A 13,543-nucleotide genomic window follows, 5' to 3' on the forward strand; every position below is an offset into this window, starting at 1 on the left:
AAAGTCATCATCCATTTTATTTTTTATGACCTAAAGCTTACGCTCACCTCGCAAAATTGTCCGTTACTTTTTAACTTTTTATTATCAGCTACTTTTAGCCTAGAAATGTTAATTTTTACAGCCATACTTTTCCACTTCATTTGGCAGCAGATAGTGGTTAATGCTTTATGTCCATATCTTTAAAACATAATAAAGTGAGTAAAGTGCAAGTGAATTGCGCAATATAAGAATGTGCCGTGAATGCAGGCACAAAAACAAAAATGAGAGTAAAATTGATCGATTGCATGTTGTACAAGATGTGTTGGTGATAAGCAAGATTCACAATATATGAAAGAATGCCTTCCTTTTATGCCTTTTTTCATACAAACATCGACAGGAGCTGTTTACTGTTTGTTCCTTGATTTATTCACATCTCATTAGGCTCTTTTCAGGCTGTATTGTATCAGATACAGCGGGTGAGCCACTGATTAAAGGCCACAAATACAATAAGATGGAATGAATGGAATTTTGAGCCGCAACTAATGATCCCCCATGGGGTAAAGGAGAGCAAATGAGAATGGCGCTTTTGAATTGTTTTCAATTTCTTGTCTTGTCATTTTATTTGTCTTTACAATTCCAAAAAGAGCCCCCAATAATCTCACGATGATTACGATTGATCTCTTAAATTGCTCTTGTAATGGAATGAATAAGGAAGTTTGTGGGTTTAGTGGTTGGTGCGCATTTTATTGAAGTTAACACTAACTATACTTGAATATACTAGATGAACATGCTTGTGAGCGTTTCTCAGTCTAGCCTACTCTATTTGCTCTTCATTGAAAAATACGTCAAAAAATTTTTGAATTTTTTTTGCCTGCTTTGGAAATAACACGAATTTCTTGAAAAAATTTAAATTGAAAAATAACGGTCAAAAAATATTTGAATAAAATAACGGTCGAAAATATTTCAAATTTTTCAAAATGTTGATTTTTGCTTTTTGTTGACAATTTTTTAGAATAGAATCATTTTCTATTGTTCTAGACACAATTAGCCACTGTATATGCATCCAGGACCAAGAAGCCAGTCAATTCCATTCAACTTTTGCAACTAAGTAAGCAAAACTTCAAAACTATCTCGATCAAGATTGATTTTTAACCCATTTTAAATGAATGAACAGATTGACATCCAGTCAACTGGACAGTCAGTCCATATACAGTCCGCCATCAACCCTTCCATCCAAGGATAAATGCTCGATAAAAAAAAAAGAAAATCTGTTTATTTATATTTTATTGTATGCTTTCAAACCCAGCATGACATCAAAATATTCTCATAATGTCATTGATATCTCTGCCTAGCCTTCTTTTCTCTTTCTCTCTCTCTTTTCTTTCGTTCCATTGTATCGAATTGATCCTCAATCTCTTGACTTCAATAATTATTTATTATGCAGCATCATTCGCCAATTGACATCATCACATGAAATTAAAGACGACGACGACTTAAGAGAAGCTGAATGAATGATTGATCGAAATAAAAACTTCTCCGTTTTTCAATTCTTTTACTTGTTCCTCAATATCTATCTCACTGGTTTGTTTGATATCAAGAATACAATTGATTCATTCAACTCCTTTTTTTGTTGTTGTTGTTGCTGTTCTTTCGTTTTAATTTCTTGTGTTGTGCTGTATTTTTCTTCTCATTTTAGATTTTGCATGATAGATATCTCCATTTTCACAAGCATGTAATTAACTTTAATTTCTCGTAACAGATTGAAGTTGCCTTACCAATGTCAAAAAGCGAATAGGGAATAAGCACAGCAACAAAAAAATTATAAAGTGATGAATCGTGATGGTTTAATTGCTTGTCGTATGATTAATTAAAATTCCTTATGGAATTGAATCATGCTATGGTTTTAAAACTTACTGTTGCATTTTGTTTTAGTTTTTTTCAATTTTTTTTGTTGGCAATGGGATGCTTAAGCATAATTGTTATGTGTGGGATTGGTGGAGTAAGCGCATGAAGCAAGAATCCAAGTCAGGTTGCTTCATCTGCTTTGATTTGACTAGGATGCATTACTAAATAGCAGAGTTCTAAAACAGGCATCTGTCACAGGCAAAAACCGTACAATTTCTTGATAATTTGTATGGTTTTTCTTACAAAACTCTGCTCAATAGTCAAAACTCTGAGGCGAGTAGTCACTACCGACACTAGCTCATCAAGAGTCAGACAATCATCCTAATATTGCATAATGACATAGTATATTATAGGAATTGATGAATACTTTGATGAGTCGAAGTAGAGAGGAGGCAGGGATGTCGAGGCATAAGTAGGCGAATCTGTTAATCCGAGAGTAAGACGTAGGTGGTCAAGTGGTTAGACAGCAGACTGGATAATTACTTATCTGTAATACCATCTTATGTGAGGACGTGGGTTTGATTCTCAGTAGAGGATGATCTCTCAATCATTACATGGAGTGGTTGTCGATCTTACATAGACTTCTGTACTACGATAATGCACTATATATTGCAATGTCAAATGTATTTTAAACACTACAGGAACCATCGTTCAACCTTCCATAACTAAACTTGTCGTTAATATTGTTAGCACTGCGCAAATCTTTGTAATATTGGCAATACAACAATATGATTGAGAGATCAACCTCTGGTAGGAATTGAACTCCCTGACTCTCATAAGATTCGTTCGAATAGCACAATATAGTCACTAGAACGACGCTGTATCGTCGCGTTGACCACAAGAATAACTGAATTTACCGAATCATGTGAGTTGTTCGGAATGTCTTCTAAATTTCGGTCTATTGCTTAATCACTCGGCTACAGAAGCCAAACTCTCGCACCGACAGATTCGCCTAAATATGGTCCGATTCCTAAATTTCATTCTGCTTCTGCTTCTGCTTAGTCATCCAGAACACTCAAGACACATTAAATCACAACACAAACCGCCAACATCCATCCAACAACATCCTACAATAATCATGCTAACAAAAAAGTTCACATTTTAATCAGAACCGAGGCATCATAAAATTAAAATCAAGTCTAATTAAATTTATACCATGATACTGTCACAAAACTCTTCTGTTTCTCGCTGAGTATCTCCTTCTCACTCACTCTCATTTAATTCTTCTTAGTACTTATAATGAAATTAAAAGAATTCAACGACGCCAAGCAATTATTTTGCATTTTTATTGAACTAAGGCAGTGGTGAGGAACCTTTTAGTGCCAAGGCACACCTTGGTGGTTCACAGGCAAAAACCGTACAATTTCTTGATAATTTGTATGGTTTTTAAAAGAAATTGTACGGTTTCTTGATAATTTGTATGGTTTTCTAAGAAATTGTACGGTTTTGTATGTCACAGGTGCCTGTTTTTCCACTCTGCATGCGATTTCACACTAGTATGCCGCAGCACATAGGTTGCCCACCCCTGAACTAAACGATCATTTTGTTTGAGATTATAAAGTAAGTTCTCATTATAAGGCAGAGATATAGTGTGATTAAGGAATTGCAAACTACTTAAAATCCATAAAATTATGAAAGGAATCTATTAACTTTGCATAATTATTGGAGTGAATGGAAGCAAAACAAATAACTTTTATGACTCTTAAATGGGTACGAAATAAGAAGAGACCGTAACCGTGTGGAAAGAATGTATATAAATAGTGCAAGACAAGGGAATAAAAAGATATTGCTGTGGTTTAAAAAGTATCTAGAGTAATCATATAAAATGGAGCAATTTCTTTATCTCAATTCTTTTTCCCACTGGCCTCGAGAGAATTTTATAGTTTGATGAGATAAAAAGAAGTCTATGAAATGGAATAGAAAGACAATAATGAAGAAGAGGAAATGACTGATGCGTTCAATATTTTGAAATTTAATTTCTACATACACTAAGCTGATGGGAAGTTGGAATGTTTGTGGTTAGATGGAGCAGAAACGCATTTGCAGCTAGAATCTAGTGATGAGCAACCGGAGCGCAAAAGTGAACATGTATGCCGTGTGCATTTTCAGTCACTGGCTTACAGTCAAAAGTATGCCGTGATAACGGTCATATTTATTTTGAAAAATAACGGTCAAATTTATTTTGAAAAATAACGGTAAATTGTTTTTGAAAAATAACGATCAAATTTATTTTTAAAATAAGGTTTTTAAAAATTTATTTTGAAAAATAACGTCAAAATTTTGAAAAAAATAACGGTCAAATTTTTTTTGAAAAAAACGGTCAAAAAATATTTCAAATTTGAACGACAATTTCAAAGGTTTTTACAGCTTCAAAAAAACTGTCAAAAAATATAAAATTTTGCAAAATTTATTTTGAAAAAACGGTCATAAAATAATTAAAATTTTTTAAATATTTAAAATTTATAAAAACGTTGTTGAAAAATTTAAATATTTCAAATAATAACGGTCGAAAAACATTTGAATTTTAACGGTCAGCAAGATTTTGAACATTCAAAATTTCAAAATATCAAAAATCAAAATTTAACGGTTTTTTTTCTTTAAATTTTAAAATTCAAATTTTAACGGTTTTTTGATTCCTAAATTGAAAAATAGCAGTAAAAAAAGACAGATAGCAATAAAATAAGACAGATTGCAATCCACAGACAAAGCATGAACATAACAATCTCTTTCCCTAATGGACACCGAGTTAATGAGAAGAACTAATCACATTTATTTGCACAATTTTTTTCAATTTAATTTTCTATTTAGTTCAATCTCATTTTCTACTTCATCTCATTATTTTAATGATTATTTCTCGTGAAAAAATGTAGAAACAAAAAGCTAAGACTATTAAAAATGGCTAAACAAGCAGCAGCGAAGATAATTCATTTCAATTCAATAGTGAATGGATGTACTTTATACTTTTATTATTCATTTCATCTTCGTTTTTTGATCTCATTCTCTTCATCAATATCATATTAAGTGTTAATTGTGTTGCATATTAAGACTGCATAAATTTTTCCTTTCACATTTATCTCATCATTTCACCTCCATATGACTGAATAGAACTTGGCTTGACTTGGTTGTGGAAAGCCTACGACAATAAAGATTAAGAGAAAATGATAATGGCACGACATTCATCAATCTGTGTGGAGAGAAGTAAAGCTCTTAATAATAAGCGATTGTAATTTTCAACACCCACATACACATGCATAGGCGCAGAGATCGTTACTTTGCTTTATTTATATTTTCAGGTGATCTCTCATTTCGAATAATGATCGGGGGGAAAGAAGAAGGATGGAATTTTCTCATGCAGCACAATGAGGGGGATCGTTCAGATGTGATGTTAAACAACAATTGGATTTTTGGATCTCCATCCATACTAATTCAGGACCTACACACGCTCCCAAAGTTTGTTGCTCAATGTTGCTCAGTTTGTTGCTCAATGTTGCTCAGTTTGTTGCTCAGTTTGTTACTCAATGTTTCCCAGTATGTTGCTCAGTTTATTGCTCAGTTTGATTCTCAATGTTGCTCAGTTGCTTTGTTTGTTGCAAAACCGATGTTTGACAATGAATGTTGCTCAGTTTGATTCTCAATGTTGCTCAGTTTGTTGCTCAATGTTTCTCAGTAAGTAGCCCGATTTGATTACTCAAAGCATGCTAAGTCTTGATCTGCTTAAAGTTTCCCAGTTTGATTCTCATAAGGCAACTTTTGATACCGTATCGATGTTGCCATATCGCTAAATACCCCGGATAGCTCAGTGGTAGTAGCATGTGACTGTAACTCGTAGGACGTGGGTTCGAATCCCGCTCAGGATCCATTATTCGGAATTATCAACACTTGTTAGATCAATAAGTCAACTTTGAGCAAATATGTTGAATCTGTAATGTGTTATACCAAGTAGCCGAGTACCCCCACCCCTCCCAACGAACGTCATAACTGAACAGCTCTAAAAAATCTCTATAAAAATTATATTATTCAACAAAAGTCGAGAAAATGAATGTATTACAATTTCATAAGAACGATAAAAGCAACACGCAATCCTTGCACAAGTGCTTAATGCCTTTTGTAGTGAGGTTAGATGAATATATGCCTTTATGGCATTTTTTTCAGTCACTGCACGAATCTTTTTTACTCTTTCCTCTCCCTTGCTCGTAAATGTAAATTTGCCAGAGCAATTACCATTTATTTATTTACTTTAAACGCCCGGCTGTAATTTAAAATAATTTATTTAATTGTTAATTACGTTATAATATCAGCTAAATAATGCAAGTAGAAATTCCTTCTTGCATCGAGTCATCTATCATAATCTTATTTAATTGCAGCATAACATAGCACATATTTTTTGCCTTTTTTAAAGCGCCGTGTCTTTTATGTGCTCTTGTGCTCTTTCTGGGTGTTTTCATTGCTCTCTTAGGTGCACACTCATTAATTCTGTACTTTTTAGCACATTGCTTGCTAAAATAGAACTGCTGAATGTGTAGAAAAATTCCTATGTTGAGAATAGCGATGCTTATTAAGTCATTAATTTTGTTTTAAGCATACATGTTGAATTTTTTATAAAGTTAAGGTGGAATCAGGTGTTTTTTGGGATGAAATGTGATAGAAAAGCTTTTAAATTTTGTCATTTTCATGCTGAATAGATTGAAGAATTGGTGAAGCTAGTCAAGTTAGGGATGAAAAGCTTCTAAATTGCCTAAAAATCGTCAAATCTGCAATTTTAGGGTTCAAATCTTCATATTCCAAAACATTACAATTTCTCATCAAGCAAAACATTTGTACAGTTCTAAAACTTAAATCTCAAAAAATTCGAGTCAGAAACCCCGTTACAAATTTCAAATTTCAGAAAACCGTTAGCTTCTAACCTTCCTTTTCAAGCTTTAAAACATTACAATTCCAAATCAAACAAAACATTTGTACAGTTCTAAAATCACAATTGCAAATAATTTAGTACCATAGTTGCAAAACAGGCAAAAACCGTACAAATTGTTGGTAATTTGTAAGAAAAATCAAATCATACAAATTATCAAGAATTTATATGGTTTTTGCCTTTCACAGGCACCTATTTTGCAACTCTGTTTCAAATTATTCAAGTCAGAAATGCCATTACAAATTTCAAAACCATAAAAACCGTTATCAATAAACCCATTTAGTCAATCCACTTTAAAATTCAAATTTTGCTACATAACAAATGCGCCATTTCACTTGCATATCATTAATTAATTACTTTCTTCTTAAAAACCTTTCCCCCGTGCTCCTTCTTGACTGTTGGTTTATGAGAAAATAAAACGAGAGAATAAAATTAAAGAAAGAAGCGAATAATTAATGTTGCTGGTTGTTATTTAAGTGAAAAAAAGTTGATAATTCATTTTACTTTGCGGTTTTTAGATAATAATGAGCACAAAAAAAAAAGGTAAAAGAGAAATAACACTGTTTAGCAGTAAAAATGAACTCAACCGGATGTAAAGTACACGGTTGTAGTCATGTAGAGATTCTTTAAGATTTATTTTCATAGCAATTCGCAAAGTAGAACTAGCAGGTATAATAAATATAGTGTACATTTGTCGCATCACATGACACTGCTCATACAGTTTCTCACGAGGAAATCTCAGACACAAAAAAAAGAGTAAGACTTAATATGAAACTACATGAAATAGGTACATGCTGCATGCATATATGCCATGTCGTTTTATATGTAAAATCATTTCTTTTTTTTACTTACTCTTTTGTTTCGCTCATAACATTTTAAGAGAAGATTAAATTATAGCATGAGGTTGGTGAATAATTTTACTTGCAAATTTAATTTTACAAAAATTGTGTGCTTCCGTGCTTGGTGGGTGTTTTTATGGGAGTTAATTGAAGGTTTTTAGGGGACAACTTGATGACTCTTTTTGAAGTATGTAATTGATTTTAAAATGATGAATACAACAGGATTGAGAGCTTGACTCCATTTAAAATTGAAGTTTTCCATGCGTTTACATAATTCTAACCTAAAAATGCCTTGAAAATGAAGCCTTGTTGGGCAAAAGCATCGGTCTACCAACCCAAACGACTCTGGTTCGATCCCATGGAAAGACTAGTCAAATTTGTGTGTTTTTTTTCCAGGGACATGAACTTGAAATTGCAATTTTTCATTAATTTAATAGACTTTTCAGTCCTGGATCTTTAAATTATGAAGTTTCAAGTCATTTACAACACAAAGCTTAGCATTCTGACTGATTAAAAGCTTAATTTGCCACAAAATTCAATAAAACGGCAAAAATATCAAAATGAACTTGAAATTGCAATTTTTCATTAATTTAACAGACTTTTCAGTCCTGGATCTTTAAATCATGAAGTTTCAAGTCATTTACAACATAAAGCTTAGCATTATGACTGTCAAAAAGCTTAATTTACCACAAAATTCAATAAAATTGCAAAAATCTCAAATTTGTTTACAAACATTTTGATAACAAGCCCACATCCACACGGAAGTTCATCACCTCACATCACAAGTCCACTCTGTTAATTTTTTTTTCTGCGTTGTTTAACTTGAGGGAAGTGAGTAAATTTATGGATGAAAATTTTTACCTACTAATGAATCAATTAGTAAAGGTTGGCAAGTGCACATTGATTACATAAGAATATGCCATTAAATTGCTGTAATTTATAAAGTAAAGTATAAAAATTTATTAAAAATGAAATTGCAGCTTTATACTTTTTGGGAACCCACTTATTATCAATAAAAATTTAATTTTCATTAAAATTGATCCTTAAAATATATATTTTTTAAGTGCCTTGATAATATTGGTCAATAGCAGTCGAGAGAGTAAGATCAAAGGTAGCAAACCAAAAATGTTTTCCATAATTTCAATATATCGATGCAATTAATAACAGAATGTAAGACCTTTACATATATGGAATAATATTTATTTCGTAGCCATCATGAAAAATATATTTTAAATCCAATTAAGATTCTTACGAACTTACAAATTGTTCATTTGCATCATTTGTTTTAACTACGAACGGGGGTGTAGTTAGGATAAAGGTGGGTTAGTATTATGCTATCTCGCTTTTGGGATCGGGATATGCCGAGAAATTCCGAAAATTTTAATACCGATCCCGATTACCGATCCCGATCGATATTTCGGGAAATCCCGATCCCGATTGAAATTTTCGGAATTTCCCGGAATATCCCGATTCAGATCCCGAAAATTTATCCGGACCGGGATTTCTAGAAAGCATAGTTAGTATAACTAGTGGACTAGGCTAGTATATACTCTAATATATGAGCTAGTACAAAGGTGGGCAACCTGTTTGCAACGGCACATTAGTGTGTCGCAAAAATTAATGCTCCGTATACCGTGTACGGTTTTGGTCGAGGCTCGTGATTACGATTAGCCGCATATATTAGACTACATATCCACGGTACTCCTAATATATAATACTAAAGGCTCCCTTATAAAGTACTTATCAGAGGTCAAAGTAGTTCACTCCAGTTCGCTAAAAACCGATTAAAATTTGTATGATTTTTTTCTGCTAGCTCTTGTGAAGTATAACATTTTATACAAATTTCAATCGGTTTTTAACGAATTGTGTCTAACTCAATCTGGCTTCGACCTCTTGTATACATTCTAGCGTATATCAAGCTACTAGCTACATTGAGTAAGATCAGTCCTTGAAATGATAAGTATAATAGTAATCCAACTCTGTGTCCGTGGAAATGCCATGAACCGTATGTCCAGTGTGGCTTCTTTCTATTATTATCACCAAGGTGTGCCGCGAAAACAAAAGGTTGTCCGCCACTGTTCCACACCCCCTCAAGTTATCTGACCCTATCCTAATACACCCCTAACTCCACCACTGCCTCCAAAAGCACTTTTATGACTTTCCACATAATTTTAGTTGTTTATTGAATTTAACAAAAAATATATGTATCGATATAAAGAAGAGAAATTTTATGAGGAGGGAGATTAAAATATGTTCAGTTCATTTGGCTGCCAATTATTTCATAAAAATGAGCAACGTTGTGCATCGCCAAAGCCAAAATGATTTATTTTAACAATTTTGCATTATAATTTTCCTTCGTTTTGTTGATTTTTTTATATTTTACATCCCGATGTGAATCTTTTAACTTTCGTACGAAAATAAAGCTCACAAATCGAGGCAGTGAATCTTTCTTGCCATTATAAATTGAAAAGTGTAGAGGCGTATCCTATCAGTAGCGAGTAGTGAACAATTTTTTTTTTTATGGAAAAAATAAATTTCATCAATTTGATCTGTAAATTATACATTCACTTGTACTTATGTAACATGCTTCATGCATTTTCACTGTTTTTTGCATGTCTGGTGAGTGATGTGAGTTATTGACTTGATTTTGTCTGAATTGTTGGTTTTATGTGAACATAAGTGGAGCTGTAGATAAAGTGCTTTGAGATTTCGAAGCTTAAAAAAGCAGAATATTGTATGCTGAAGACTTACTAGTGCATATTGATGTATTGTTGATGTTAATGACTTGAAAATGCAGCTTATAACTTAGTTTGTCCACTCGGAAGTGTCTTTTTTGATGAAAAATTCCATTTCTTATTTACAATTGTTACTTTGATGTTTATTCTTCGGAGTTCAAAAACAGATTGAACTTTAGTATGAAAAAGGGTGTTCAACTATGTACAATAAATATTATTCAAATCTCAAATGACCGTTATGACAGTAAAATTTTCAATAAAATTGCAATTTAAAACACAAACTGAACTTTTGTATGAAAAAGGGATATTCAACTATGTACAATAAATAGTATTCAAATCTCAAATGAATTGCAATCTCAAATAAAGACTGAATTTTGTATGAAAAAGTGTATGCAACTACAAACAATAAATATTATTCAAATCTCAAATGACCGTTATGACAATAAATTAATTCTTAAATAAAATTACATTCTAACTGCGCTTCAAAATCCCATCCATAAACTGACCAAACTCATCATCTGCTGTTCACTACTTATTCTTTTTCCCGTAGATTCCCTTTTACTCAACAAGTTAGCAAAGCGAGTTCGGAATCTGAATATATGTGCATACACAATTTATAAGACAAATAGACATGTATAGACAGTCTTGGTCGGTAATTTCAATTCCACCGACCGATTGAAGGAACAGAATATGAAATGGCATGAAAAAAAAAAAATAGAACAGAAAATTCATGTAAAGGCAAACTAGAAAGAGATTTATTTCATTTGCAAATCTATCGACATTTTTTGTTGCTCTTTTACTGTCGTTATGTTCATTTCTCATGTATGTAGTAACCAAACTAGCTAACTAACTAACTAATGGACTAAGTCGATAGACGAAGTTGAAATGGCTTTTAATATTTACATGGAAATTATGTGTAGTAACTTATTTGATTATGCATAAGTGAACATGATAGAAAGGAGAGACTATTTTTTCCGCATTTAATCTCCTTCGTGACTCATCTGTCAAATTGGTCTTACTGTAATTCAATTATTCTTATTTTTTGTGAGAGTTCCTTTTAATTCAGACTGCATTTATGATGTCTTTTTATGTCAATTTACATGTAAATTTTTTATGACACATGGGATGGTTGGAAACGGGAAATTGGCTGCGGAATTGTGCATAATTAATTGTCAAAGGTTGCTATTGGATGTGTTGCTGTAGTTTTGATTGATTTTGATGAATATTTAAGGATTTTCAATGTGAAATTTGAGGTTTTATTGATTTGTTTACAAAATTTTAGAATAAAATGAAAAATCATGAATTTTGGAGATTTTGTTTACTTTAACTGCACTGGATCTTAATATACTCAATCTTTAGACTGTGTAGCTTAATAAGATCATTATTATCATTAATCAAAAAGCTTATTTTGCCACAAAATTTCAATAAAAATTCAAAATTCTCAACTTTTACATTGTTTGTAAACAAAAAAATTACTGAGAAAGTATCTAAAGCACAAGCTCAACACTCAATTTGCTCAACATTCATCGCACAAGAAGATTATATCCGTATACTCGGAATTTCTCAATAACATCCCATAATAACCTCACACTTTCCCTATGAACAACTCAAGATCAAACACAAAATCATCATCATTGACATCTAGACGCTTTGAAAATAAATAAATCTCATCATCATCTCATCACATGCTTAAACATCACCAATAATCCATCATTAAGAGCACTTCTTAACTTAATAAAATATTTTGAAGTTCTTCCCGACACTAATTATATACGACACAATGGTAATTGAAGTGAAAGCTCTTTTTTTGGCTTTGGCATGATCTCATTTACACTTATTGATTATTGTGCTTTAGTCGGTTGTTATTTCATCACGACTTTTATTTATTCTTGTAGGTTTTTTTTGTTGATTCTTGTGGATTTTTATTTATTTCTGTTGTTGTGTGTTGGATGTTGATTGGTTTTTTGAGATCGTGGAGTGAAGGTGAGGAATTTTGAATTAATTGACTTGAGAATTAGAAATGTTTTGGAGTCTATGAGCTTTGAGAATTAGGAATAGAAACGATTTTTTGGTAAAAAGTAGCATTTTCGTGAATTTAAGTGTCAATTATTTGGGTAAATTGATGAAAATTTGCAATAATCAAAGGTAATCATAGTTAACATAGCTTTTGAATGTTCTAAAATTGTACAAATTTGATGAATTCTTTGAAATAACGTTAGATTGGTGGATTTACAACTAAAATTGTCTTTATTGCTAAGAATTAGTTCTGAAGTTATTGTTTTGGAGATTTCGATATTTGTGATCATTTAAACAGTGCTGGATCTTTAAATTCTGCAATTTTTGGTCATTTTATACAGCAAGATCAAAATTACAACAAGCAAGTAAGTCGATTTGATGTTTAAATTTAGATTTTTACAATTTTCTGATGTTTGTAAACAAAGATTTCAAAATTCAAATTTAATGACAATTTGTCAACTTTCTGAGCTTAAATCCATTTAATTAAGCTAAAATTAGATCGTATCTAATAACAAATCACTTCCAAATTGAAGATTCTTGTAGAAATCGATAAGAAACTGTAACAAATTAAACTACATAACCTTAAAGGCAAAACTATTTCTCAATTTCCTCTTTAAAAACCTGCACACCAACATAAATTCCACCTTTTTTCTTTAAAGGATTTACAATTTCCATAGCATTTTATAGAAACACAATTTTCAACTAAATTTAATCGGTTTCTATAGCAATCCAATGAATCATTGCCTCTACCTTATCTCCTTTTTATATTTTCATTCGAATAATACCAATTAAATTTATTTTCTGAAATAGTTTATAGCAAATAAAATTGAAAGAAATCTCTACTTTTTTATTATTTCATTTCAATTGAAAGCCTCTTGTTATCGGTTCAATTTATTTCCTACAAGAAAGTTTCAGATTTATTGATTTTTACTTCTGTACATCTAATGATCTGGAGTGCTATCGACTGTAGGATTTTGATATATTGATGCTAATTAAAAAACTGAAAAACAACATCATTTGCGTATTAAAATTAAAATATTCAATTTATAAGGTCCATAAGGTATTGCTTTTTATGAGATTATCAATAATTGATTCACAATCGTACTGTACTGTACATAATAATAAATTAATAAATTTTCAATAAAATTGAGATTTTTATT

At 31.7% G+C, this 13,543-nt stretch overlaps 1 protein-coding gene across 3 annotated transcripts in view; it reads right to left on the bottom strand.

The window, feature by feature from the left end:
- Nucleotides 1-13,543, bottom strand: part of LOC139092676 (EGFR adapter protein-like) — a 65,867-nt gene that overhangs the window by 22,910 nt on the left and 29,414 nt on the right. The gene's annotated exons all lie outside the window — the stretch shown is intronic.

Source organism: Chironomus tepperi, unplaced genomic scaffold, assembly GCF_022539635.2.
Source record: "Chironomus tepperi strain 1889 unplaced genomic scaffold, CSIRO-AGI_Ctep_v1 contig_309, whole genome shotgun sequence".
Classification (NCBI taxonomy): Eukaryota; Metazoa; Arthropoda; class Insecta; order Diptera; family Chironomidae; genus Chironomus; species Chironomus tepperi.